At 45.4% G+C, this 26,883-nt stretch overlaps 1 protein-coding gene across 8 annotated transcripts in view; it reads left to right on the forward strand.

Moving 5' to 3' along the window:
• XRCC6 (X-ray repair cross complementing 6) overlaps positions 1–26,883 on the forward strand; it is a 227,184-nt gene that overhangs the window by 39,068 nt on the left and 161,233 nt on the right. The gene's annotated exons all lie outside the window — the stretch shown is intronic.

Genomic DNA, 26,883 nt, shown 5'->3' on the forward strand with positions numbered 1-26,883 from the left:
TTATTTTGAAAGTTTTATATAGCGCGAACAAGATCTTTGCAGATATCAGAGCGCTTTACAAGTACAAGGGGGTGATAGAGTAGTAGTTGAGGTAGTTAGGTACAAGGTGCATAGTTACATAGGTAGGTCAAAATACAAGAGGTAGGTCACAGGTGAGGTAGTGTCGGTACAAGGTGCATATTCAAACAGTTGCGCCAATAGTATAAAAGTACAAAAATAAGGAGCATATACTTGTTTAAGCGTGCTTAAAATGCTTTTGGAGATAGCATAAAGGCATAGTTGAGGTAGGTGTGTGCAGGGTGTATAGTCACACAGGTGCATCAGTAGTACAAGAGTAGGGATAGTTGAGGTGGTGTAGGTAGAGTGTGCAAAGTCAAACAGGTGCGTCAACAATATAAAAATATACAAAGAGGGAACGTATACAATCAAATAAGTCGATAATACAAGTAATACAAATAGACCAAGGGGTCAGGCAGGTAGTACAGAGCGGATTCATGAGAAATACAGAATAATAGATCATGTGTATTTAGCCATGAGGATCGCTTTTACTTATTTCTTAAAAAGTTTGTTGGAGGAGATGAGCCTGGTTTCAGGAGGGAGTGAGTTCCAGATCCTGGGTGCCATTCCTGAAAAGGAGCGTTTATAGGTTTTTTCCTTCCGAAATCTTCGAGGCTTCAGCAGAAGATTGTTTGTGCTTCTAGTAGTTCTAGAGCCACCAGAAATTGTCAGCTTTTGAGTGAGGTAGGCGGGTGAGTTCATGTGTACAGCCTTGTGCGTCATGCAGGCGATTTTCAGATGTATTCTGGCCTCAAAAGGTAACCAGTTCAGGGATTTAAAGTCAGGGGAAATATGCAAGTGTTTTTTTGAGCCAGTGATGAGTCTCGCTGCAGCGTTAAGGGACGCTCTTAGGGGTGCCGTTGTAGTTAGGGGGAGCCCGCAGAGGGCGGTGCTACCGTATTCTATGTGCGGGATGACTATAGATTGTACTGCAGTTTGGAAGTCTTTGGCTGGAAGGAAGGTTTTAAGTTTTCTCAAGGTATTGATTTGGAAGTTCGCTCCTTTGGTTGCCTTGCTGATGTGCTGCTGCATGTTGAGATTGGCGTCAAGTGTTATGCCTAAAGATTTTGCTGAGTCTACTAAGGTAGGTTGTACATTTAGAGCCGTTAAGTGCTTAAGCCATGTTTGAGCCGTAGAGATTTTTCCGGGAGGTGAGATCAGGAGGAGCTCAGTCTTCAGCGCATTGAGTTTGAGGTGATTCTCGGCAAGCCAGGATTGGGTGTTTCTGATCGTGGTGTTCAGAAGCATGATGTCCTTGGGAGATTGTATTTTGAGATAAAGTTGGGTGTCGTCGGCATACATGTGAAAGTGAACATTGGATGTTTGTAGCAAAGTAGTGAGAGGTTCCATAACTAGGTTGAACAGTGTTGGGGAGAGGGAGGATCATTGAGGGACGCCTAGCGATAAAGGTACCGGAGAGGACATCAGGTTGTTGCTTTTGAATCTTTGTGAGCGGTTGTGTAGAAAGGAGGTGAACCACTTGAGAACAGTCCCAGATATGCCCATTCTTGTGTTTAATAGTTCGAGTAGGTTCTCATGTTTAACTGTGTCGAATGCTGAGGAGAGATCAAGAAGGATGAGGAGGCAGGTATTGTTTTAGTCTAGGATTTGGAGGGCGTCGTCAACTATGTGAGTCATGGCAGTTTTGGTACTGTGCCCTGCTCGGAAGCCTGATTGATGAGCGTTGAGGAGATCAAACTTATCTATGTGTTTAGTCAGTTGTAGCTGTACGCATTTTTCCAACAGTTTAGCGAGAGTGGGAATATTTGTAATAGGGCGGTAATTGTTTAGATCAGTGGGGTCTGCTGTTGGTTTTTTCAGTAGCGGTGTGACTTGTCCGACTTTGAGGGCGTTAGGGATGGATCCTTGTTGAAGAGAGCTATTGATAATCTTAGTCCAGAGTGGGAGGAGCAAAGGGGTAAAGTCTTTTACAGCGTTAGCAGGAAGGGGGTCAGTGAGGTGATTGGATGGTTTCAGAGTGCTGAGCAATCTGCCAATTTCTTCTTCGGAGTAGGTGCCAAAGGATGACCATGTAGCACTGTTCTTTGGTTCAGACGCTGCTGTGTGTTGGGGGTTGGAGTAAAGGATTGCGTCATTGAGGAGATCGCTTCTTATGTTGTCGGTTTTTTGGTTAAAGAAAGCAGAGAAGTCTTCACAAGAAGGTGTAACGCCCAAGGTGCTGAGTGTCTGGGGTTGTTCTTTGGATTGTGTTCTGATTAGCTCAAACAATTTTCTTGGACGGTTTTTTGCTTGGGCGAGCTGGAGGCTGAAGAAATCTCTTTTTGAGCGTTTTATTTTCCTGAAGTAGGCGTTTCTCTGTTTCTTCAGGGTTTTTAGGTGCAGTGCAGAGGGGGCTGACCTCCAGGTGCGCTCTGCCATTCGCATGGCCCGTCTATCATCATTGAGGCTCCCGTCATACCATGGGTTGGAGATCTTGGACGAAACTCTTTTCAGTTGCATGGGTGCAGCCTCATTGATTATTGTGGACATAGCATTGAGATAGTGGTCAGTCAGGAGTTGAACGTCCGTAGCGCCGGAAGGGGGAAGTAGGAGATTGCAGCTGTTAGGCGGTAAGGAGTTTGGGTTGAGTTTCTTCATGTCTCTTTTCCAAACTTTGGGCTTAGAGGGTTGAACTGGGTTAAATTTAATTTTTTCATTGATAAGGAAGGAGACAATATGATGATCTGACCAGTCGCAAGGTTGGATTGACTCAAGTTGAATAGCGTCCTCTTTGGAGATGATAAGGTCGAGGATAGAACCTTTCTCATGGGTCGGGCTATTGCATATTTGGGTGAGATCAAGGGCGTTGAGGAAGCTTTTGAGGCTATTTACCACTGTGTCACTGCTGTCATTCCAATGGAGATTGTAGTCGCCAAGGAAAATTTGGGTGTTTTGCCGTCCTGAGTTGGTTGAGATTGTGTCCATGAGTTGTTGGAAGAAGGAGAGCTTGTCCCCAGGTGGGTGGTATATGATGTGTAGTGAACATACCGGTTTGCTTTCGCTGATGACATCAAGGCAGAGGTATTCACAGGAAGTAAGAGAGGGGGCGGACGCTTTAATAACTGAGAGGTTGCTTCTGTAGATACAGGCAATTCCACCGCCTGTCTTTTTGGTCCTGTCAAGTCTAATGATACAGTAGTTGGGTGGGACTAGGATATCCATGATAGGTGTAGACGAATCAGATAACCATGTTTCAGTCAGAATGGTTAGATCCGGTTCCAGAGAAATGATGAGATCGGCGACCTCCGCGGAATGTCTTTGGGCCGATCTGCAATTGAGAAGTATGCATTTGAGGCTAGGGGTGCAGAGGGTGGAGGAAGGTTCTATAGTAAGGGGTACATTTGTGAGGTTGTTGGGGACGGCGCCTCTGTTGTTATCCTTTTGGTGCCTGAGGGGGTTAGAGATAATCGTTGGGATGGACAGATGGTTGGTGGCTAGGCGATTATGGGGAGCCGGGACGTAAGAGTGGAGAAGGGTGTGTATGTCATGGTCTGAGATCGTATTGGTAGTGCGTCTGGGGCGATTGGTGGTATTGCGAGAGGGGATAGAAGTCCAGTGTGGGGAGTGTTGTGTGATAAGGCGAGTAGGAGGTGAGGAGGAGGTGTTGTTAGGTGTAAAGGGAGTATTACGATTGGTGGTAATGCGATTGCCATTGGTATTGCGATTGGTGGTATTGCGAGAGGGGATAGAGGTCCAGTGTGGGGAGTGTTGTGTGATAAGGCGAGTAGGAGGTGAGGGGGAAGTGTTATTAGGTGTAAAGGTGGTGGTGGGAAGGGGGTGTCTGGGGTGTGTGATGAGCAACTCTTTGATGGAGTGTAGTTATTCTTTCATTTGGAGGAGGGTGGACATAATCATGTCCAGCGTGGTGTTGGGCGCAGAGTTGGGGAGGGGTACTGGCGGTGAACAGGCGTATAGGTTGCTGGAGAAGGGGGGGAATCTGGGTGGAGAGGTGGAGCTGGTGAAGGGGTTGGAAGTGTTAGAGAGAGGATTGGTGTTAGGGTTGGTGTTGGCGTTATTGGGAAGGGCATCAATGCTAGGAGGGGAAGGGTAAATGGGGGCGGTGTGGAGGCTGGCTGTTGCGGGGGAGGAGGTGGGATAGTGGGGAGTGAGAGTGGGGGGTGAGAGGTTGAAGGAGGGGCGCAGGCTAGGCGTGACGGGGGTGCTAAGTGTGGGGGGGGATAGGCGGAGAGAGAGTCATGTTGTGTGGGGTGCAGTTGGGGGAGGAGGGGTGTTCTGAGAAGATTGGTGTGAAGGACGGGACGGGAGTGCAAAGTGTGGGGGGGGATATGGGAAGATGAGCGGAGGTACGAGTGTTGGTAGGGGGATGGGGGAGCGGGTGGTGTATGAGGGGGCGAGATCTATGTCTGTGATTGAGGGGTGGGGTGGGGTAGCTACAGCAGGTGGAAAATTGACTATGGTGCTGGGTGTAAAGGTGAGGTGAGTGTCGTTCTGGTGCTGAACTGGGTTAGGAGGGTTAAGGGTGGGTGCTGTGACGTCAGGGGTGGTAGGACTGGGGGTGATATGAGTGTAAGTCCGGTGATTGGATAGGTGCTCTTTGAAAGTGGGGAACAGGTTGTCAAGTAGTTCCAGGTTCCTGTCTGTCGATTGAATTAGGACAATCCCGTTATTGTAAATATTGATGGTGGTTCTGCCTGGGAAGAGTTGGGATGGTGTGATTGAGAGTGTTAGGCCATGGGCGGATTTCCTGGTGGTGGAGACGGTGAGTAGGGTGAGGAACGCTTTTTTCCATTGAGCTCTGCGTGTGGTGTGGAAGATGATATCGGTGTTCAAGGGTCCATTGACCGATGAGAAGTAGGTGTCGGCAAAGGGGGTTTCTGGGTGGGACCTAAGGAAGTCGTGTTTAAAGCGTTTAGCGGCTTTTTTGGTGAGCACGGGTGGGTAGTTGATTTTATATGTGTGCTTGCCGATGGGATCCATGTTGGTATGGCGGTATAGGTAGTGCGGGAGGGTGAACAATAATGATATGCAGGAGCAAGATGCAAATGCAAACACAACAGGTTACATGGATCAAAAATGGCACTAGCGGGCAAAAGTGACACAAGTGAGCAACCAGCATATAAGAGGTATCAATCGGTGCATTACAGGAGAGAAAAGTGCAGTGGGTGCAGGTTACATAAATGTGTTGAATGCAAGATACAAATGCAAACAGCAAGTTACATAGATATATATATAGTTACATAGACATATATATATTTTATTACTGAAACCGGTGTTTATGCTTTTTGATTTTCAATAGTACTCCTTTTGTGACCCATAGGTAGTGAAACCAACGTTTTGTATTGTATAATTTATACTGTTTGCATCGTGTTCATGGGTGTCCTTTTGGAACACAAGGTTGAAAAGAGTGAGGTTGTAGTTAGGCCGATACAGGAGCTGTTGGGTCTGGCGCACAAAGTTGGCGGATGTGCTCTAAACATGGTAAATGCTTAAACATGAGGGGTTGCTGAGAGCATGAAAATGGGCGTGGATGATACTTATAGTCTCGATCACTCATTATAAACCACCATTGATATGGACCAGTATGTCTGCCAGTAATCTATTATAATGGTTTACTAGGAGTGATCCCAACCTAAGCCCCGAAGGTGATGTTAAGCAGCCAGTGAGTACTATATGGAGTCCACCAGTAACAGTAGAAGATCAGCAATTTTTCAATTTATTAATTGTAGGCATGAAATACATTGTATGAATGGGTTAATTATATTCACTGGTGATAGATATACAGACTGTGTGTTCCATTCAGGAGTATTACTAAAGCCCAAATAGAGAAGTTGGGAGGACTTGGTTATTCTGTGAAAGGAAAGTAATTCGATTAAAATTTGTATTTTTGTTAAACACAACTATCAGACGTAGATCTTTTGGCACTAAACTGCAGAATTTATAGGCTGACTTGCACCAATTTGGAAAATTGCCAAGTTGTAGGAGCTTTCCTAAAGGCCATGTTGTTGGATATAAGTTGCAGATGTTTCAGCATGGTTTTCCTGGATGTTCTGGCAAGGACCAGAAAAGCCCAACCACCCAAACAGAATTTGTGATAGCAGGGAATATGGGGACATAGAGAAGAAACAGAGCAAAGTTGTCTGCGGTATATTTTGAAAACATTGTGTAGTGGACAGTTCCTCTGTAAAACATGATGAACTATGCAGAGCGCTTTAAATGAGATATGTTTATGGACAGGCAGTCAACATGAGGCGCTTAGAATACGCTTAGCGTTACAACACCTTAGGGCATCAATTACGAAGCAAGTTGCCCGGTTTTGAACAGTTTGAAGTCAATTAAGAAATGCAGTTTTGATACCAAAGTAAAGACGGTTACGGTGGTCGAGCCTGGAACCTATGAGGGAGGCCACCCAAATTCATCTACTCTCACCTGGAAGCAAAGGAAGCACATGAGGAAAGTGTCGTATATGGAAAATGCACAATAAAATATGTGGCAAAACTTGATTGCATATCTATAAGGAAGAATGCATTTTAGTACCTTGACTTGTGACACGTTTGGCAGGTTATGGACGAGGCCCAAGATCTGAGGGAAAAAGAAAGGAGTGACTGAGACCCTCCAGTGAAGAGCACTTCTTACTTTTCAGTATTGAGTTCAAGCCAATTTAACCACGGATGTACTGCTGAAAGGCAGTCAAGAGAGACATATCACTGGGTGAATTTGACAGCCTGAAGTTTAATTAGGCGTCATCTCCGGATGTGTAGACTTTAAGCCTGAAAGAACCTGGTTATTCAACCAATTGCAACAGGCAGTGGGATCCCGCAGCATGATCCCACAGCACCTCGATACCCTCATGGGTGAAGCAGCCACTCTTTACAAATTCTCATTGATTGATGAATAGAATGGCTCGTATCTGTAGAAGGATTCATGTATACTTTAAGGTAACAAGGAGCTGCCTTGGGCAACCCCATGTGGGACAGCAGAAATGGCGGAACGCTATTGACCTAGGATTAATATTTGCGTTATGGTGCTTGTGAAGGAGGTAAACCAGTCCAAACCTTTTCTGATATGCTGGTAGTGCGAAACCGGCATGAAAGGATCTTGTGATATAATGGAATCAAACACCGTTGACCTATCCAAAAGGATCAGGCAACTGGGTCCATCGTGATCAGCAGTCTGGCAAGATCGCCCGCCACTGAGCATAGATAATTCAGTGTTTTGATGTGCGCAAAAAACAGACTGGGTAGTTTCCAACATGCTGTTCCGTTTTAAACAAAAAAAAAGAAAAAAACTGTTTGGCCTTTTGAAATTCCAATATTTTTGCTGCTGCTGGAAGGAAGGTAATAATAGGTCCGTAGTTGGCAGGTAGGTTTGATCACCGAAGGCAAGTGTAATAGAGACAAAGAACACACCCAGTAGGTTGCACTGCTGTTGACGGCTTAGTAAGGGTTTGGAATTCTTTTCCCGTGCCAGCCACTCTGATGTTAGTTTTCTGGGTGAAGTAAATGGCTTACAAACAAGGAAATGTGTCCATGTCAGATCCATTTGCGAAGAGTTCATTCAGAATTTTTAAAACCTCTTTTGATTTAACATTAGCCGCTTATATTCTACCTGAATAAGTAATAACATTTGTTTGCCTTTTGACACATTTGTTGGTTATTAAAACGTTTTCATAGTCTTCAATGCTATGTTTCCAAATCAGTTCCATGCGTTTGACCGCTTTCTTCATAATGCAAAGATTGCTGTCAAACCATGGGGCCGATTTAGAGAGAGTTTTATTACCTCTCTTTTTACTTGGAGACAAATCGCATACTTCCTCTGCTTTAGTTTTACAATAAAAGTAGTTTGGAAAAAGATCTCGAATGTTCTCCATATGTGTGTTGTAAAAGTTAGTAATGGATACTGAAAGGTCAGGGGATATCTTTTTTCAGTTCCCGTTAAGAGCTTTGAAGGAGGTTCTCATTGCTCGGCTGAATTTAAACAGGATTCCGAACTTAATAATAAAATGTCCAGCCTCGTGGGTGTTGGGGGTCAATGAGATGTTAGAGTTAAAAGGATTACACTGAATATAGGAGCCCCTTAGTATATCTATTAGCTGAGACCTGTCTCCACCTCCTTTGGCACAGCGGCCCCCAAGCCGCGATGCCAGAATTCCATATCGGCTTGAGAACGCACTGACTCGCAAGGTTGCCACAGCTGCCTCCAAGCCGCGAACCTGACTCCTGTGTCCGCTTTGGGACACGCTGCCTTCCGAGGTTACTCGCCTGCCTCCCATTCACTCTACCGGATTCCTTGTGTTAGCGGGAGTACGCGCTGGCACCAGAGACTGCCTGCCCTTGTTGCTGTTTTTATTGCTTAGCTATCTCGGATCAGAGACCGGCGGCTAAAGAAAATTCACCATAGCGTTATTGTACGCTGGACTCCAGGGCTATCTGCCTCTTTGTTTCTATTGTTTAATTTTTGTTGTTGTTTTTGAAACTTTATTGGTAGCAGTCCAGTAACAGGACTGATATCACAGATGCTCTACTCGTGATTAGTGCTGCTTCGTTGGAGAAAGATTCTGTTTGGGCGCTTTCTGTCTTTGCTGTGACTCCACGTTCCAGGAGCCCCTGAGATTCCCGCCACCTGTGCCGCTAGAGGTCCCCCCCACAGTAGCTACATCACTCCCCGCGGCACCCGCTTCGTTGGAGAAAGACTCTGTTTTGGCGCTTTCTGTCTTTGCTGGGACTCCACGTTCCAGGAGCCCCTGGAATTCCCGCCACCTGTGCCGCAAGAGGTCCGCCCACAGCCGCTACATCACTCCTCGCGGGGGGCGCGCGGGCGCACACCGGGCGTTGGAGACTGGGCCGGGCCCCCCTCTAACACCACAACATTAAGAAGTTTGGCCCCCGACTTCGTAAGTACATACTTACCGCTATTAGTTGACATTTTGTTTCACTTTCTAAGCAATGTCTGCGCGCGAAGGAAAGGGGAAGAAAGAGCTACAGTGGGTGGCTATGTAGCAGGACTCTTTTAAAAAAAAAAATGTTTTAACAACTCTTTTTATTGAGTGACCGCACATCAACGTAGCACTCCGTACCCCGGAGGAACTACAATGGATACAACATAGCATAATCAGCGATCCAAATAGCATTTCAGAACATAACCCCGAACCCCCAGCTCACCCAACCCCCCCTTGAAGGCCCCCACCCCGCCCAACCCAGACCCCCTCACCCCCAGCACAATGTCTCCTTACATCTGCAGAAAAGTTTGCAAATACATATCAGTGTGTACAGTATGTCCCCCGGCCCCCCTCACATCTGTCCCTCTGTGTCTCTTAGCTGCACAGGTGGTTCCAGCCACCGTCCCCTGTAGTCCGCCCATCGTTTCCAAATTTTGTAGTGTTTCTTAGGACAGCCCCTGGCTTCGAAGATTGGTCGCTCTAATCCCATACAAAAATCAAGGCCCTTTTTCCATACCCCTACCCTAGGAGCCCGGGGGGCTTTCGAAGCAGAACTCTTGACCAATTTATAACGAGAGCTACGTCTGTTCTGGCACACGAGATAGCCATCACAGAGCGTTGTCTTTCATTGGATCCTGTTTTTGCGAAACGATCGTCATTAGGTGGCTTGGCGAACACACGCACACCAGAACGGCGCCTACAAACTGCTCTCGCTTCTGGGTCCCACGTCCTTAGCCACTCTCAACCAACTCAAGATCATGGTATTATATCCGAGGTCGGAAAGTCTTCCCAACCTATGTTGACTAGACATAATTCATTGCAAAACACAAACAGTGGTATGCTTGAAGGCCATATGGAAGCCCCTACAGTCCCACCACAGCTCACGGAGCACGCGCTGGGTCCCCAAGAGAAAGAGAGGAGGAGCTCCCCAGAGGGGGAAAAAGCCAAAGATTCTGAGATTAAATAAAGACCAGTGATTTGGCAAATCGAGAGCCCTCAATTATCGAAGGCCCCCCGGAGATGAAACCTGTTATAAACCGTGTGGATGTGGTTGATCCTGCGGGAACATTGCATAAGCTGGATGGGGGCTTCTGGTCACAGGTCGGTGGTCTCATAACATCATCCTTGCAGCCTCTATTAGAGAGATTATCGCTAATAGAGAATAGGCTAGAAAAATTTGAAGAACGTACCCTGTCGAGTCTGGGATGTATTAGAGAAAATTTGGTGATCTGTGGCCAAGCGTATGAACCTATGGTGAATGGACCACGGGGTTTCCCTGCTACCAACCACTCATCGAGTAACCGTGTTCCTTTAAAAACAATGGACCTAACAACAAGTAGAAATGAATTATCCAGTATTATGGGTGTCTTTCATAGATTCACATGCCTGAATCATTCCCCGTCGTCGAGACGGGAGTCTCCGGTACATAAAAAAGTAATGTCTTATAGACATACATAGAGAATAGTAGGCCTAAAGGCCTCACCTTAGTAACATATCCATGTCCTTTTGTAAAAAGGACCAAACTCTAGAGAAGAGCCAATCAGCTATCACCTCCCTCTAGAACCTTCCTGGCAGGAGCCTCAGTCCCTCAGATTTTCTACCGCACGTTGTGCTAAGGGAGTCTCCTCTGAGCTCTGCTCAGATTCTGTGTTTTTTCACTCCATTAAATGACTTTGTTGTCAAGGATTCTTTTCTACTATGGATTATCTTCAAATACATTCTTTAAAGAAGGTCTGGTAAGGAGATGAAAAGATTTTTTAAGAGCCTGTGCAACTTGTTTCTGGAGGTTGCTCTGCTCTGATCGGACCCCATTTACTTTCTATACCGCAGGCCAAAGACTGCAAGGTATGTCGCACTTTCTCAAGTAAGTTTTGAGAGGTCGTGAAGGGCGATTTTTAATATGGTGTCAAACACTAAGACCAGAAAGGAGGTTTTTTATTTTCTCCAGTGACCGTGATGAGGCGTTATCCTCAACGTCTAGGAGACCTCAAAAGAGAAGAGAATCTCCTCAGACTCATTCCTATGGGGAACATCCTGAGAAAGCCCTCAAAAAGACCACTCATGGGTCTTCTGGGCGCAGTTCTTTAAAATCTCCTCACTCTGTGGAAAAGGAGAGTAAAGGACTTGCTTTTGGAGAAAAATCATGTAAAAAAGACGACTTCTGAGCCGTCAAAATCACCTCCTCTGGTCATAGGACCCTTCAGGAAGGCGTCTTCTATACCTCCTGAGGTAAAGACTGAAAAGCCAACATCGTCAACAGGATCGTCGATGAAGAAACCATCATCATTGCCTATTACAGCCTCTTTGTCTACGATGGCCTCGTCTACGATGGCCTCGTCTACGATGGCTCGTCTAAGACGGCTCGTCTAAGACGGCTCGTCTAAGACGGCTCGTCTACGAGCCCTCGTCGTCGACGGCTCGTCGACGATGGCTCGTCGATGACGGCTCGTCGACGACGGCGGCCTCGTCTATGACTGCTCGTCTATGACGGCTTGTTTACGGCGTCGACGACGGCCTCATCTACGATGGCCTTGTCTACGATGGCCTCGTCTACGATGGCTCATCTACAATGGCTCATCTACAATGGCTCGTCTACGACGGCTCGTCTATGACGGCCTGTTTACGGCGTCGACGATGGCCTCGTCTACGATGGCCTCTTCTGCGATGGCCTCATCTACGATGGCTTGTCTACGATGGCTCGTCTACGACTGCGTCGTCGACGACGGCCTCGTCTCTGACTGCTCGTCTACGACGGCCTGTCTATGGCGTCGACGATGGCCTCGTCTACGATGGCCTCATCTACGAGGGCTCGTCTTCGATGGCTCATCTACGACGGCATCGTCATCGATGGCCTTGTCTATGACTGCTCGTCTACGACGGCCTGTCTACGGCGTCGACGATGGCCTAGTCTACAATGGCCTCGTCTTCGATGGCCTCGTCTACCATGGCCTCGTCTACGATTGCTCCTCTACGATGGCTCGTCGTCGACGGCCTACGACGGCCTCGTCTATGACTGCTTGTCTACGACGGCATAGTCTATGACGCCGATTTTGTCGACTGACTCGTCGACGAGGGAAATTCCAACAATTCTGGAATCTCTTATAATGTGGTAGAGAGGGCTGCTCAACGTTTTAAGATCTCAATGGTCTCTCAAGAACAGGTCTGCTTCTTGTATGACTTCACAGAATCTCTCAAGAAGGCAGTAAGGTCAATACCGATTATCCATTACCTATAGTCAGAAGGGGTAAAGGTCGTGCAGAACCCCTCCTCTGTATCACCAGTGATCCCTCAGTTGGATAAGAAGTATAGGGCGCCAGATACAGCGCCGGCGTGTTTAACAGGACATCCTAAGCCGGACTCCGTGGTGACACAGGCGGCCGAGAAGACCTCCAGGAATCCTTTGGCCCCTTTGTCGCTTCCTCCTGATAAGGAGGTAAGAAGAGTGGACAACATTGTGAACAGGTTTTCCTCAATATTGGCATTGACGGTAAAAGCCGCGAACGCCCTAGCGCTCTTGGGACGCTATAATAGGCAATTGTGGGCCCACATAGCCCCATAGCTGTCGGAATTTCCAGATTCATCCAAAGAGGAAGTAAAGAGGATTTGGCTAGATGGTGAAGCATCGGCGTCAGAAACTATAGACTGCGCGATGGATATCGCTATGACAGGGTTCCGCCAGTTGGCTGGAGCAGCAGGCTTGCGGCTCCAAGGATGGCTAAAGGCAGCCTCTTTCCGTCCTGAGGTGCAAACAAAGATTTTGGACATGCCATATGTTGGCCAGTTACTATTTGGCACAAAAAGTTGACGAAGCAGACACTGCGAGAGCTTTGGGCACTCTTCAGTATAAGAACCAGTCCTTTAGTAGACACAGAGGAAGAGGACAGTCTTCCTACAGAGGAAATTATTCATACAAGTCTTCCTGCCCTTCAGGCCAGAGTAGACCGCAATACCAACAGCGCCAACAAGAGCAAAACAAGCAATCCTCTTTTGGGAGGTCGTCCTTTCAGGGTAAAGGACAGCGGAAATAACAAAAATCTACGGCTGCTTCTATGAGAGATCTCGATTATGCTGCAGAAAGGAGCAATAGAGAGAGTACCTCCATCTCAGAAGGGAAAAGGGTTTTATTCCTGCTTCTTTTGATCCAGAAAAAAGACAAGAAGTGGAGACCAATCTTGGACCTTAGGGCCCTCAACAAATTCCTAAGAAGCAGTCGTTTCGCATGGTAATGATCCAGGAGGTCTTGCAACTACTGTAACAGCGGGATTGTAGGGCGTCCCTAGACATACAGGACGCTTACTTCCATATCCCAATTCACAGGAATCACAAAAAGGTACTTGCGATTTGCAGTAGCGGGCAGACACTTGCAGTTTCGCGTTCTGCCCTTCGGGCTCAAGTCTGCACCACGCATATTCACGAAATGTCGTACCCCGGTGGCGGCATATCTCAGACAGTGCCATCACCAAGTCTTTCCGTATCTGAATGACTGGCTGGTCAGGGCTCCATCCTTAGAGACGCGTCCAGGTCTTCCAACGCCTGTTTAAAGCTTTTCGATTGCTTGGGTCTCACCCTCCATCAGGAAAAATCGGTCCTACAACCTTCTCAGTGCATCAGTTTCCTAGGTGCAACCCTGGACACATGGTCAGCAAAAGCTTTCCCATCCAGAGAGAGGATGAACAAGCCCCTTGCACTAGCTGCTATAGTAGCCTCGAAGAAAGTCTTGACAGTCCGTCTCTTCAAATCCCTCCTGGGGATGATGTCAGCGTGTATCCTCCTGATTCCTCACTGTCGACTATGAATGAGGAATCTACAGGAGGCGCTCTCGAAGCAGTGGGTCCAATGCACAGGGTCATTTGACGACCACATAAAAGTGAATCCTCAGATGGTCGGAGCCCTGCAATGGTGGATGTCATCTCAAAACCTGTCTCAAGGCTTGTCATTCCTGCTTCCGGCTGCTCCTCATGTTGTCACAACAGGCGCCTCCTTGGAGGGCTGGGGAGCTTTTCTGCAAGAGCTACAGATAAGCGGGTAGTGGTCTCCTATGGAGAAGAAACTACGTATCAATCTGCTCGAACTGCGGGCGGTCTTCCTGGCCCTTCAAGCTTTCCTGCCAAGATTAAAACTTTCATCCGGACAGACAACACCACGACTAAGCACTACCTCAACTAAGAGGGAGGGACCCGCTCGCTGACACACTCTCGCGAGTTGCAAAAAATAATCTGGAATTGGCTCATACTCCACAATATAACCCTAAGAGCAGAAATGTCCCAGGCACGGACAATGTGCTCACCGACGTGTTGAGCAGGCAGAAAACATCGTCACAAGAGTCGGAGCTAGGTCAACAAATTATCAACCAGATCTTCTCCAGATGGGGCACGCCGCAAATCGATCTATTTGCAACGACAATGAACGCCAAATGCCCACACTTCGCAAGTTGGCATCCCCAGTCAGGGTCTCTAGGGAATGCATCTTCCATCGCATGGCGCAACGTCGTTGCGTACGCCTTTCCGCCATTCCCGATGCTTCCCAGAGTCCTCAGGAAAATTTAGGTGGAGCCGTGTACTCTAATTTTAATAGCCCCAACTCGGCCGAGGCAACATTGGTTCACAGAGCTCCAACGTCTATCCCTGAAGCCGCCGGTCCACCAGCGGCAGTATCTATCTCTGCTTACAATGAACAACAATAAAGTTCAACATCCGGATCTGAAGTCTCTCAGGTTAGTCGCCTTGCTCCTGAGTTCAGAGAGTTCCACAATCTGAATATTCCGCAAGACTGTAGACATTCTTGCCAGAGCAAGGGCGGATAGCACGACCAAGACGTATTCCCTGAAATGGAAGCGCTTTTGTCTTTGGTGTACAGATCACGGAATTCGACCTTTCTCCACATCACCGGAGCAAATATTACCTCATCTATTACATCTGGCACAGTCGGGCCTAGCCCACTCCTCCATTAAAGTACACTTAGCAGCAATATCTCGTTATAAAGAACTTCAACGAGTCCATCGCTCTGGTCAAGCGGGTTGATTAAGCAATTTCTAAAACGATTATACAGATCTTTCCCGCCAGTAAGGATGTCGCTACTCACCTGGCATCTCAATGTGGTTCTTAACCAGCTCATGAAACATCCGTTCAAACCAGTGCACAGAGCTGACCTAAAGTATGCCTCGTGGAAATCAGCACTCCTCCTGACGCTCACATCTGCAAGGAGGGTCAGTGAGCTGCAGGCATTTTCAATCCAGGATCTTTTTCTACAGTTTAATAACGACAGAGTAATCCTGAGAACCAATCCTAGGTTTATCTCAAAAGTCCCGTCGGACTTCCACCTAAATGAACCTGTGGTTCTGCGTTCCTTCTTTCCAAACCCAAGCACGGCAGCTGAGAGATCGCTGCTTTCTTTCGATCTCAAGCGATGCTTGAAGTTTACACTGACAAAACGAAAACATTCAGGAAATCTAACCAGCTATTCGTAGCTTACAGCAGACCTAGGAAAGGTCTACCGCTTGCCAAGCAGAGCATCTCCAGATGGATTTCTGCAGCCATGGCTTTCTGTCATGACCAAGCTGGACAGCCATTGCATTCCAAAGTGAGAGGGCACTCCACGAGAGCTATGTCCACTTCTATAGCTCTCTTTGCAGGGGTGCCAGTTATTGACATTTGCAGGGCGGCAACATGGAAGTCGCCGCATACCTTCACTAGGCACTACTGCCTGGATACGGAGCTGATGACTGATGCAGCAGTGAGACAATCAGTGTTACGCCATCTTTTCAGTAAGGTGAGCCTTCCTCCGTCCCTCCATCCTACTCTGGTGTGCACATTTCTTTAGTAATACTTATTGTGGAGGTCTAATGATGGCTCATGCTCGCATGATGTCTTATCTGAGGACTTGTATATGCTGTTCCATCAGAAATATGCACTCTGCATTGCTTGCTACTCTGATTCAGGCATGTGAATATATGAAAGACACCCATAATACTGGATAAAAAATGCGTTACTTACCTGTAACTGCAGTTATCCAGTATTGGTGTCTTTCATAGATTCACATGCAACCCTCCCGCCTCCCCTGGAAGGACTCACCTAACAACTCTCAGTGTCACGCCTACTTAGCTTAGTGCGTACGAAAATCTGAGGGACTGAGGCTCCTGCCAGGAAGGTTCTAGAGGGAGGTGATAGCTGATTGGCTCTTCTCTACAGTTTGGTCCTTTTTACAAAAGGACATGGATATGTTACTAAGGTGAGGCCTTTAGGCCTACTATTCTCTATGTATGTCTATAAGACATTACTTTTTTATGTACCGGAGACTCCCGTCTCGACGACGGGGAATGATTCAGGCATGTGAATCTATGAAAGACACCAATACTGGATAACTGCAGTTACAGGTAAGTAACGCATTTCGTACTAAGCGCAAGTACCAAAGCCGGCCTAGAGGTACATCGAAATAAAGCCTGCAATCAAGGACAAAGAGAAGCTCAACAGCTCTTGGGAGAGGGCCACACTCAAAAACTGAATGTAGACAACAAGGGGAATTCTGCAGACAAAAAGAACATTCTTCCTCATTTAGACCTACCTTCTGACTGTTCACCATATGTTTTGGCCAGAATTGGAACCCGGTAGAGGTGAATCCTATATCGAACTTAAGAACAAAACAATCCATTGGTTGAATAATAATAGACCTATGTCAAATTTTGTTTGCCCGTAGAGTGAGTTGGGTGGGTTGCAGACCCAAAAATATAGCTGGTGATCGTATTGTCATTAATTTTAAGGATCGCAAGGTGGTGGAACACGTTTGTGCTGGTGTCTCCTTAAATAGGAGTTCTACCATTCAGACTCTGGATCTAAGCTACTTCTATACTCCCCCAATCCATATGGCTAACCTTGGCCACTATGGAATGAGAAAGGAAGGAGCGGCCAGCATGCTATGTAGAGTAATAGAGGAGGGATGGAGAGTATAGCATTATCACCAAGTATCCCACTCAGTAATAGATTTAGCATACTAGATCTGGTGGATTGACAGCTACCCAGAGATCCCCGCCCTATGACAGCGATTAAGCGTCCGTTTGACAATGCTAGGGGGCAGGGGAGGGGGTAATTAGACAACACTCTTTCCTTGGCGACGCAGTAGGTCCTATCGTAAGTGGCACAACAAATTTAGTCAATGTAGTTGAGGAGACACTGAACCCCACAACTCCTATTGAAATAAGCCCTGTATTTTTTGATGTTGGCTCTTACTCTCAAGAACTACCCACACCTTTCATTAGTACTGCATTTCTAGGAATGCCAGATAGCAAGAATTGGAGGTAATAGCTGATAGTGGTTTGGAAGTACGAGCTGGTGGGCCTAGAATCTTGTCTTGGAATATTGCGGGTCTCGCGGCTAAATTAGATCTGCCCGATTGGGGTGATTATATCGACTCCCACGAGATCTGCCTTTTCCAAGAAACTTAGGCCGTCAGCCCGTCGTATAGAGTGGGGTTTGTGGCGTACTGCGAAGCAGCAGCAAAGGGCCCCAGGGGTAGACCATCGGGGGGCTATGCATATGGGTGGGTTTCCATTTAGGATGCAAGGTAAAGCGAGTCGAAACCCACTAGCCCGATAATATTTGCATTCTTCTGTCTCATAGGAACCTGCAGAAACTAGCTATTATCAATGTTTATTCTTGGCCAGTTCAGCATGGTGGGACTTCCCCGACGTTAGATTGCCTGGTAAGCCTCCTAAATTCACTCCCGGGGAATGTGTTTTTTTTAATTGGCGGGGATTTTAATTGCCACTTTGAACCTCTCACTGGTCTTCTGAATCCTATTACCAGTGAAGAGGACGCATCTTGGCTAATCTCTGAGCCTAATACATATCCGATTCGGTGGTGGACCCCACTTGTCCTTCAACTAACTTTTCCCTGAGGGCCTGTAATGGACGGTTTCCGGGTGATAATCCAGCCCGTCCCACCTTTGAAAGATTGGGACAGTCCTCAGTAATTGACTATCTTCTATTTAGTGTAGAGATCTGGCACAAAGTGGCAGAGTTTAGTGTTAATACGCGTATTGAAAGTGACCACAATCCTCTGGTCGCATCACTAGATTTCCATCTGAGGGAATTAGAGGGTGCAAAAACCCCCTCTGTGATAATCTAGTTGTCGCTGAAGGAGGAAGGCTCATCCGTTGGGCCACATTAAACCAATCCCCGGAAAAAATTGCAAATATGTATAATAGTATTATTCCTTTCTTGGAGAAGGCAAGCCTTATATCTGGTACTTTTACTAATTTAGGTTCTGAAAATGGTCTGGGGAAAGTCCACCAGGATATCTTTTCTACCCTGGTGGATAGGGCTGTTTAAAAAAAAAAAAACCTTTTAAAAGCTAAATCTGAACGGGAAACCGATGGATGGAAGGCCATAAAGTCTGCCTTGGATGCAAAAGACACTAGAGCCTTTTGGAATTTGGTCCACACAGGAAAAACCGAGGGCAGGATCACTACAAGCCAAATATTAGCGAGGAAGCCTGGCACCTATATTTTAAGCAGCTATACTCAAGCCCGTCTATCAGACCGAGTGAGAGTGAGACCACGGTGTGCCTTTCTATCCCTGATCTAGTTTGGGAGATTCCCCCATGTACTACGGCTGAGGTACTATCTGCTCTAGCCAAGCTACTACCCAACAAAGCACCAGGATTAGATAGAATCCCTGGGGATTTGTATGAAAACGAACAGGTAGTATGGGCTTCATATTTACAATTACTTTTCAATGCAATTCTTCATGGTCTCCCAGCTCCACCAACCTGGGCTGGAGCGAAGATCATCCCTATCTAAAAAAAAGGGCCCCCCGCCGAACCTGCTAATTATAGGCCAATTAGCCTTATTGGCGTGTCACAAAATATTTTTGCAAGGGTGTTATTAGGGAGACTGCAGGATTGGATGGAAGACCATGATATTCTAACCCCGTTGCAAGCAGGTTTTAGAGTCAAAACTTCAACTGTAGATCAGCTCTATAGGCTCCAGGTGATATACTGGAAGCATGTAGTGCTGGAAGGTGGGAGCCTGTACCTTACCTTCGTGGATTTGAAATCTGCGTTTGACATGGTGGATCGTGAACAGTTGTGGGGTATCCTGCTGGACATGGGTGCCCCACCCTACCTTTGTTTCCATCTCAAACGCCTCCACGAGGGAACATTTGCTAGAGTAAGGTATGGTAAAAATGGGCAACTGACGGCTCCCCTTTCCCATTGGTAAGGGGGTGAGGCAGGGCTGCGTGCTCGCGCCGACCCTCTTTCTCAGCGGGTTAATAGAAGATCTACTTACTGTTAAGGATATTGACTACCCTAGATTAGGACTCCGTAAATGTCCCGCACTAATGTTTGCGGATGACACCCTGCTCCTCTCTAAATCATCAATGGGGATGCAGCGGGTGCTAAAGGAATTTAGCCAGTTCTGCACTAGGAGAAACCTTGTAGTAAACATCAATAAAACAAAATATATGGCCTTCAATGCAAATTCCACAAACTGCCTGCACCCAATGATGGATGTAAGACCCCTAGAGAGGGTCCATATCTTTGATTATCTGGGCCTCTGCTTAAATGACAAAATTGGGTGGGGTCCGCAAATCAATAAGGCTAATTTGTGGCTAACCCAGGCAATTGGGGGGATTTTAAAGGTTCAGAAGAGCTGTGCTCTAAAGGTTATAAGCCCTCCGCTAGAAATCTATAAAGTACAAGCGAGGTCGGCCGCCTTATTGGGCAGGACTGTGGGGGCATAGTCCTTCGAATGCCCTCACCATAACTGAAAATTATTTTATGAGACAAATTCTGGCACTCCCAAAAAACACTCCCCTTGTACCTCTAAGAATGGGCTTAGATATCTTCCCTATTATGGACATAATCTCCTCACGTCCATTGCTATATTGGTGACGGCTGTGGAGTACTCCGGAGTTGAGCCATTTCGGGCAGAACTAAAAGTGGTAATGTCATCACCAGGGGCCGGGGTATTATACCCTGGCTGTCCTTTGTTAGAGATTCTTACCGTTCCATGGGAATGGAGGATCTATGGACCACTCCTGAAAATATCTTGTTTGGCTATCTCTAAGAAAACTCTGGCAAATGCGCTGAAGGAGTATAAATTGACTAGAATTCTACAGGTAGCCAAACCTATGTCTCTAACATATGGGTTCTTGGATTGCAAGTCAAATTATAAATTTGAGCAGGCATTGGATTCAATACAACCGCCTTTAGCTAAGAAGTTGTTCTTACAATTCAGATATGGGACGCTCCCGCTTTATGCTACAACTAATAAGTGGGTGGGCGTAACCCATCGCCTATGTCCTGGACCTGGATGCCTAGTAGAGGAGGAAACTGATATCCACATAATGTTCTTCTGCCCGGCATACAAACAGGCTAGGTTTACATGGGTTATACAACTATGTAAAAACCTGGGCATTAGGAACTATCGTGAATTATATAGGATCCTAAAATCTGACACCGACCCGGTCTATGTTGTTGTAATTTCGAAATTTCTTTTTGAAATGTGGTCAAAAAGACGGTATTTATTGAAATCTGATCTGGCTACAAATAACAATTAGCTCTATTATTTAAAAAAATATAGAGAGGGGGGGGGGGGTACTGGGAGTTACTTCCTTGTGAGGTATAGAAGTGACTGCTTCCAGGTTGATATATCGATCTTGGGCTTCTTTTTAGTGTCTATTGGATGTGTTTTATTATTCTTTTTATTCACTTTAAGCCTAAATTATATTCTTAATGATTGTTTGATGAATTTCCCATAAATGACCATTTTGTCCTTCTTATTCTCCCACAGTGGCTTGTCTACCTCCCCATGTTTGCATTGTAGTGTGTCCGGTGATTTTGTATCTTTTCCCTTGATATGAAGTGTTATATGTTGTGAATTGTAAATGTGCTTTTATGGCTGTAAAAGCCGAAATAAAGTCTTTTGATGATGATGATTAGCTGAGTTATCCATATCTTTGCTAAAGTCTTCCAAAATAACTAGGTCATTATAAGAGGGGCTTACACTTTACAATAATTGAATTCAGAAAAAAGAATGAATGGAGCCAAAGGGCACAATAAATTAAAGTATGTTTGTTGAGCATGGGATGAGGTAGTGATGAAGCATGCTTTAGTATCAGTAAGAGAACGGAAAGGTTGAACTAAGTATGAAATATTGCCCTTCATAAAAAGGCCAACAACCCTGCCCACTTATAAATTGTTCTGTGTGACTGGATACAGGAATAGCTTGGTGGGCAATCATCTAGGACAACTGGTGAGGACCAGAATTTCAGCCAAGCGTCAGTGAACTGTTGCATGCCAGGGTTGAAGTCAGCGAGTAAATCAAAAGATCTCAATAGAATGTTTGACGGGTGAGCGTGCCTTGATTAAAGCTATGTGTAATATTGTGGGAGTTGGTAGTGTATTGTTAAATCCAAAATTTGTCACACTATTTATAGAAGCTAACATATTCCTGAGATGATTTATGAGTAAGGAAGCCTTGATGTGTAGTGAAAGTAATAACAAACGGTTGTTCCTGATTTAGGTTACCAAAAAAAGATAATTATGTGGTCAAAGCTGTTGACTAGACCAGATCAGCAGCATTGTCGGGACCTAGGTTCGTTGAAGCACTGACGGGCGTGTTCAGGCTTGTGCTGGCATGCTCACTGCCGGCGCTCACTGTGCGGACATGTAGCTGTAATTAATTTGTGGTTCTCATGCTCAGGCGGTCTCTGGAAACTAGATCGTCGGCACCTATGTAACCCGAAATCTATGAGAGAAGTGATCCCTAGGCAGAAAAGCAAAGAAATGAAGACTAAGCCCAAAACCAGATGACCTCATCCATCGACAGAGCCTTCCATCCTCAAAATGGCTCCCACACTTTTCCATCCCTTAATCAGTTGACATGTGCAAACCTATCTCTGAGAAGATGAACAAATCAGATTCCACGTTGACAGTACACAAAATACATTAACACTGTCTCATACGCCCCATTGCTGCAATCACAGTTGGCAATGTTCGGCTTCCATCAGATGCTAAATTTGCTAACATCCTGCAATTGCTCAAGCAACCTCCCATAAAAACCGCATTCTATCTTTATTTCTTCAAGGAGAGGCCCCCGCACCAATCGTCAACATTATCTCCTCTTGTTATCTCCTCCCTCTTTCCAGGAAGCTCCCAAATGTCCTTAAGATGGGACCGATCCCATCAACCTCACCCCCAAGTCTAGAGAAATCTACACTACATGCAGATGATCTTGCCATTTTTTACCCTACCAACCATAGGAAAAAATACTGGGAAAGCAGTCTCCCCTCAACTACAGGAGCAGATGAACAAGAACAATCCCTTGTTTATCAATCTGGCTTCAGGCCACAATGGAGTAGGAACATGGTTATGCTCCAAGTAGTATAAGGTATACTTCTTAAAAACCCTGCTACTATATTCCCCTTCACCTCTCTGCAGCCTTTGATACAGTCAACAATCACTCACTCATCCACATCCTAGACACATGCCTGGGAGTCACTGATACATACCTGCATTGTTTTAACTCTTTCTTCACCAATCGCCACCAACTCCTGCAGATATTACTGCAAAGTCTCAGACATTTCCCATTGTAGGGTTCCGTCCTCTCTCCAATCATCTTCATCCTCTACCGTCGACTTCTTTATTATCAATATATATCCATCTGGTGACAACACCCAATTCTACCTCAAAATCTCCTCTGTCTGACATACAGTGACTCCAAAGTACATACTCAAACTCAGGACAACAGAATTCCTCCTGTTCACCAGCCGATCCAAGCTACCACAGATTTTAGCGTATCTATTCAGCATTAACCTAGATGGGTTAATACCCAAATCACTAAAATTGCTAAAATGGATTCACTCCAAAAAATTCACCTGACACAGGCATCCTCTTCAAAGAAAACCTCGCCAATAAGACCAGGACAGCATGATATCAGCTCTCCCTCATGAGAAAGTTGAGAATGTCGACGGACTAGGATTTATTTAATATTCCCTATTCTGTTGTCTGTCGACTCCCCTGTCCCACCGCGATTACCTGCACCGACTTCCGCAGTTATTATCATTAACTATTCTGCCAACTTGACCCCAGTAGCGAAGAAACTAGGTGGGCTGCCCCTCGAGATTCCATAGTGTGTTCAAAACCAGCTGCATCCCATAAAAGCATATATAAATTATGCTCCTACATACCAAGCCAAGAAACCAACCACCTGAGGCAGATAGTGTCATACCAGGAGTCAGGACATTACCAAGCTGAGGACAAAGGTCAAGAAAGTAAAACCAAAAGGCATGCCCTCTCCTTCTATGTATGCACCAAAGATCTAGAACATCTTCATCAATATCTGATCAAATACAACCCTTCTGTTGTTCAGGAAGAAACTGAAGACCCCTCTCTTGAGGGGGCATATTGCCACCCCTTGTAAATATTCTTGAATCCTACCTTGGGCTCTTGCCTGTTGTTTAGCACTCCATAGCCTCCCAGGTGGGTTGTGCTGTACACGTACCATGATATACATTCATACATACATAATGGGCACATTTTCAACTGAGTGATCTCTTGACACACAACAGATTTGTATTGTTAAAAAACTCAGCAGGACTCATTTTATCAATCTCACCAGGACAAAAGACTGAATAGATCTGCCGGCCTTTGAGCCTTTAACCATGGGGTCTAACACAGTGGATGCGCTAGGACAGTCAGCCACCAGCCATCACTTAATACAACAATTTTGACAAATTAAAAATGTGGTACCTGAAATATTCTTTTGCAGTCTTCCTATGAACAGCTGTCTTGTCAATCTCGGAATTCTGCTCCTTATTGGATGGCTTCTTTCCCTGTTCTGGGTCTATCCTGCCCCCAGATCATAGCTAGCTAGCACTTGGTTAAGACTAGTGACATCCGGGAACTATTATTATTATTATTTTTACTTTCATTTATTGTTTAGCACTTCATGAGAGAGCATGTGTTGCTCCTTTTCTTTAGCCGTGCACTCGTGCTCTTTCCCTCATTCCCTCCTTATATGTTGTTCCACTGCAGTTTTCCTGTGCCCCTTCATTCCCCCCCCTGTGTTAGTGTTTTGTTTCTCCCCCGCCCGTTCCATGGTGGTAGCAGCAATTGACTTTGTCAGTGCTGGATACTATTAAAATGTGTTGGCACTGGCAAAGCTAATGGTAGAGCCTGCGGTGTTAAAAGTTTAGAAAACCTTTTTTCTGTACTTTCAAGGTCACCACTACATTGCATTGTCATGTTGTGCCATGTAACATGGGGGCCATCTTGAAAGTATTGAAAACATTGCTTTCTTTTCTTGCAAAATGGCCACTACTTCATGTGATACAGCAAGACGTAGTGTCACTAAGCAACCAATTTGAGTGAAAACAATGTTTTCTACACTTCTAACATAGCTGGTTGACAATATTAGTTTTTGGCTTTGTCAAAGTCAAAGGCGTCACCTACAGAGCATTGGCAAAGCCAGAACAATTGGCTTTGCCAGTGCTTCTGTTAATCCTGCTGTCAGAAAAACATCAAGTGGAGATCTTGTGGTTGTAGTAGTTTTGTTACTCTACTAAGTTAAACAACCTGTGGATTTGTGTTTAAATATCTTTCTATTCAATTGTTCATACACAAGTCAACAGTATGCCATCAAAATACAATAACATGGATTATTTTTCAGAAAATACGCGTTAAACATCCTGTATATTAAATATAACCGTATTCAAACAAATAAGGGCATATCAGACCCGATCCATACATTAGTTATCAGTACAAATATTTCTGAATTAGGGTATCTTTAAGGTAGTCAGCACGGGCATCCTTATTTGGTTATTAGTCACAACCTCTAGATTTAGTAGCAATTTGTTTATTTTTCAAGGCTTGCCTCTGAGGGTATCCATATGACACAGAAGTCGTACAATTGACACAGACAACCATACTTAGGCTAACTTCTGCCGATTTGGCCTCCTGAATTTAACACTGTACCCCAAATTTGCTCTTCAGAAGAACGCTTTCCACTTCAGTTGTGGCCCCCCTAATTGAGCGCACAAGGTGATGCTGCTCCAGAAGTTTGATCTGTCAAGTTGCCATTCCTTTTTCTTCACCCCATGCCCCACACTCTTTACTTTAAATCACCTTTATTCGATTTTCATAATTTATAGAAAACCATAAAAGTACAGTTAAAACATGTATCCAATAAAATAATTTAAAATGTTATAATTTAACACAGAGATGTCAGTTAATCAAGATTGAGGTTGGGACGGTGTTGGACACGAAATTTTAAAAAACATGCAATAGATTTGGCATACAATTCATTTTCCAACATTTGTAGGGCTAAGAAAGTTGGACGACAGGTTCAAAGCCCCATTATTCTCACTATTGGGATTATCCAGCGCCTGCGTGGTATTACATAAAACTTGAAAAAACATTACTATATGAATTGTAGATTGCCTGGAGATTGAATCCCAGGGGCACGATGGCAAATTCCTCGTCCAATCATTTTGTTTTGGGAACGAGATCAACCGGAAAAAATTATCTAATCTGAATCGTGTCAGTAGAAATTTTTCATATTGGTTCAAATTATATTTTAAATATGGTTGTAGTGAGAAGGTGGTTTGAATGGCCAGAAGATGTTGAACTGAGCTTTTTCCCGCTTCTTGGACCAATCGAAGATCTCTCAAATGATGGAGACACAGCTTTTTTCGGTCCCTTCTTGGCAATTTGGAAATCGTATCTGGATGTGTATAATAACTCAAGAGACCGAGGTCAATAAAAAAGGACTTTACATACTCAATCCATCTTATTTTGTGAGTATTATCTAATGCCATGCAGTCCTTAATAAGGGCACGGGTTAATAGGCACTGCTCATTGGTCCATATACGTCTCCACAGCATTATTGGTTGGATCTTTAAAGTATCCGAGATATGATCCAAACCTAATTCTAAATGACACCCATATGTCGTGGCACTTTGTGGGACTGAGAGGAGATAACGAAGGAAAGAGTTCTCTACTCTCTGCAAATCATCTGTATTTGAGTACCCCCAAACACCTGAACCGTAGCTGGCAACACTGATGCATTTTGCTTGAAAGATCTTTAACATTTCATCTGGTGATCTCTTTCCTAGTTTTTGTGCAAACGCCGTCAGCACTGAAGTGGCCCTTAGAAAGGACAACTTCCTAGCCTGGATGGCTTTTGACCAATTTAACTTGTTATCTACCAAAATCCCTAAATAGGGATAGGATGTTGTGGTCTCTAAGCTGGAGTTGTTAACAAATATGTCCTTATTTTTCCGTTTTTGTCTCGGGCCAGCATACATAGTAAAAGTCTTTTTTATGTTGACGTTCAGGGAGGTCATATAGTTGCAGTATCTATTTAGCGAGCGCTGAAGTTGGACCGAGGTTCTTGCCAGAATTACGGTGTCGTCGGCATACAATAATGCCGGTATAGGTCGACGACAAATAGCTGGAAGATCCTGGCTATCTTTAACCATTTCTGATTCAAGCCCATTGGTGTATAACATGAATAGGAAGGGGGCCACGACACACCCCTGCCTGACCCCCCTCTCTATCTTAAAGGGCTTGGTCAGCTCCCCATCAACCCCGTATCTCACCCTCGCTGATGCGTTAGAATAAAGTTCTCTCAAAAAATTTACCAGCGAGGGTTCGACTCCCATGTCTAGGACTATTGCCCAAAGTTTAGAGTGACTTACACAGTCGAACGCTGCTGTTAGGTCAACATAGACCATATACAGTGAGCCTCCCTTTGCTGAGACGTATTTCTTCATTAACAAGGTAAGATTTAGAACTTGGTCAACTGTACCCAACCCTTCGCGAAAACCGTATTGTAAGTCTGATACTATACTATTTTCAACAGCCCAGCCTTGAAGGCGATCTAAAAGGATGCGGCCGGCAATTTTGCCGAGAGAGTCCAGAAGCGAAATTGGC

Source organism: Lissotriton helveticus, chromosome 1_1, assembly GCF_964261635.1.
Source record: "Lissotriton helveticus chromosome 1_1, aLisHel1.1, whole genome shotgun sequence".
Lineage (NCBI taxonomy): Eukaryota > Metazoa > Chordata > Amphibia > Caudata > Salamandridae > Lissotriton > Lissotriton helveticus.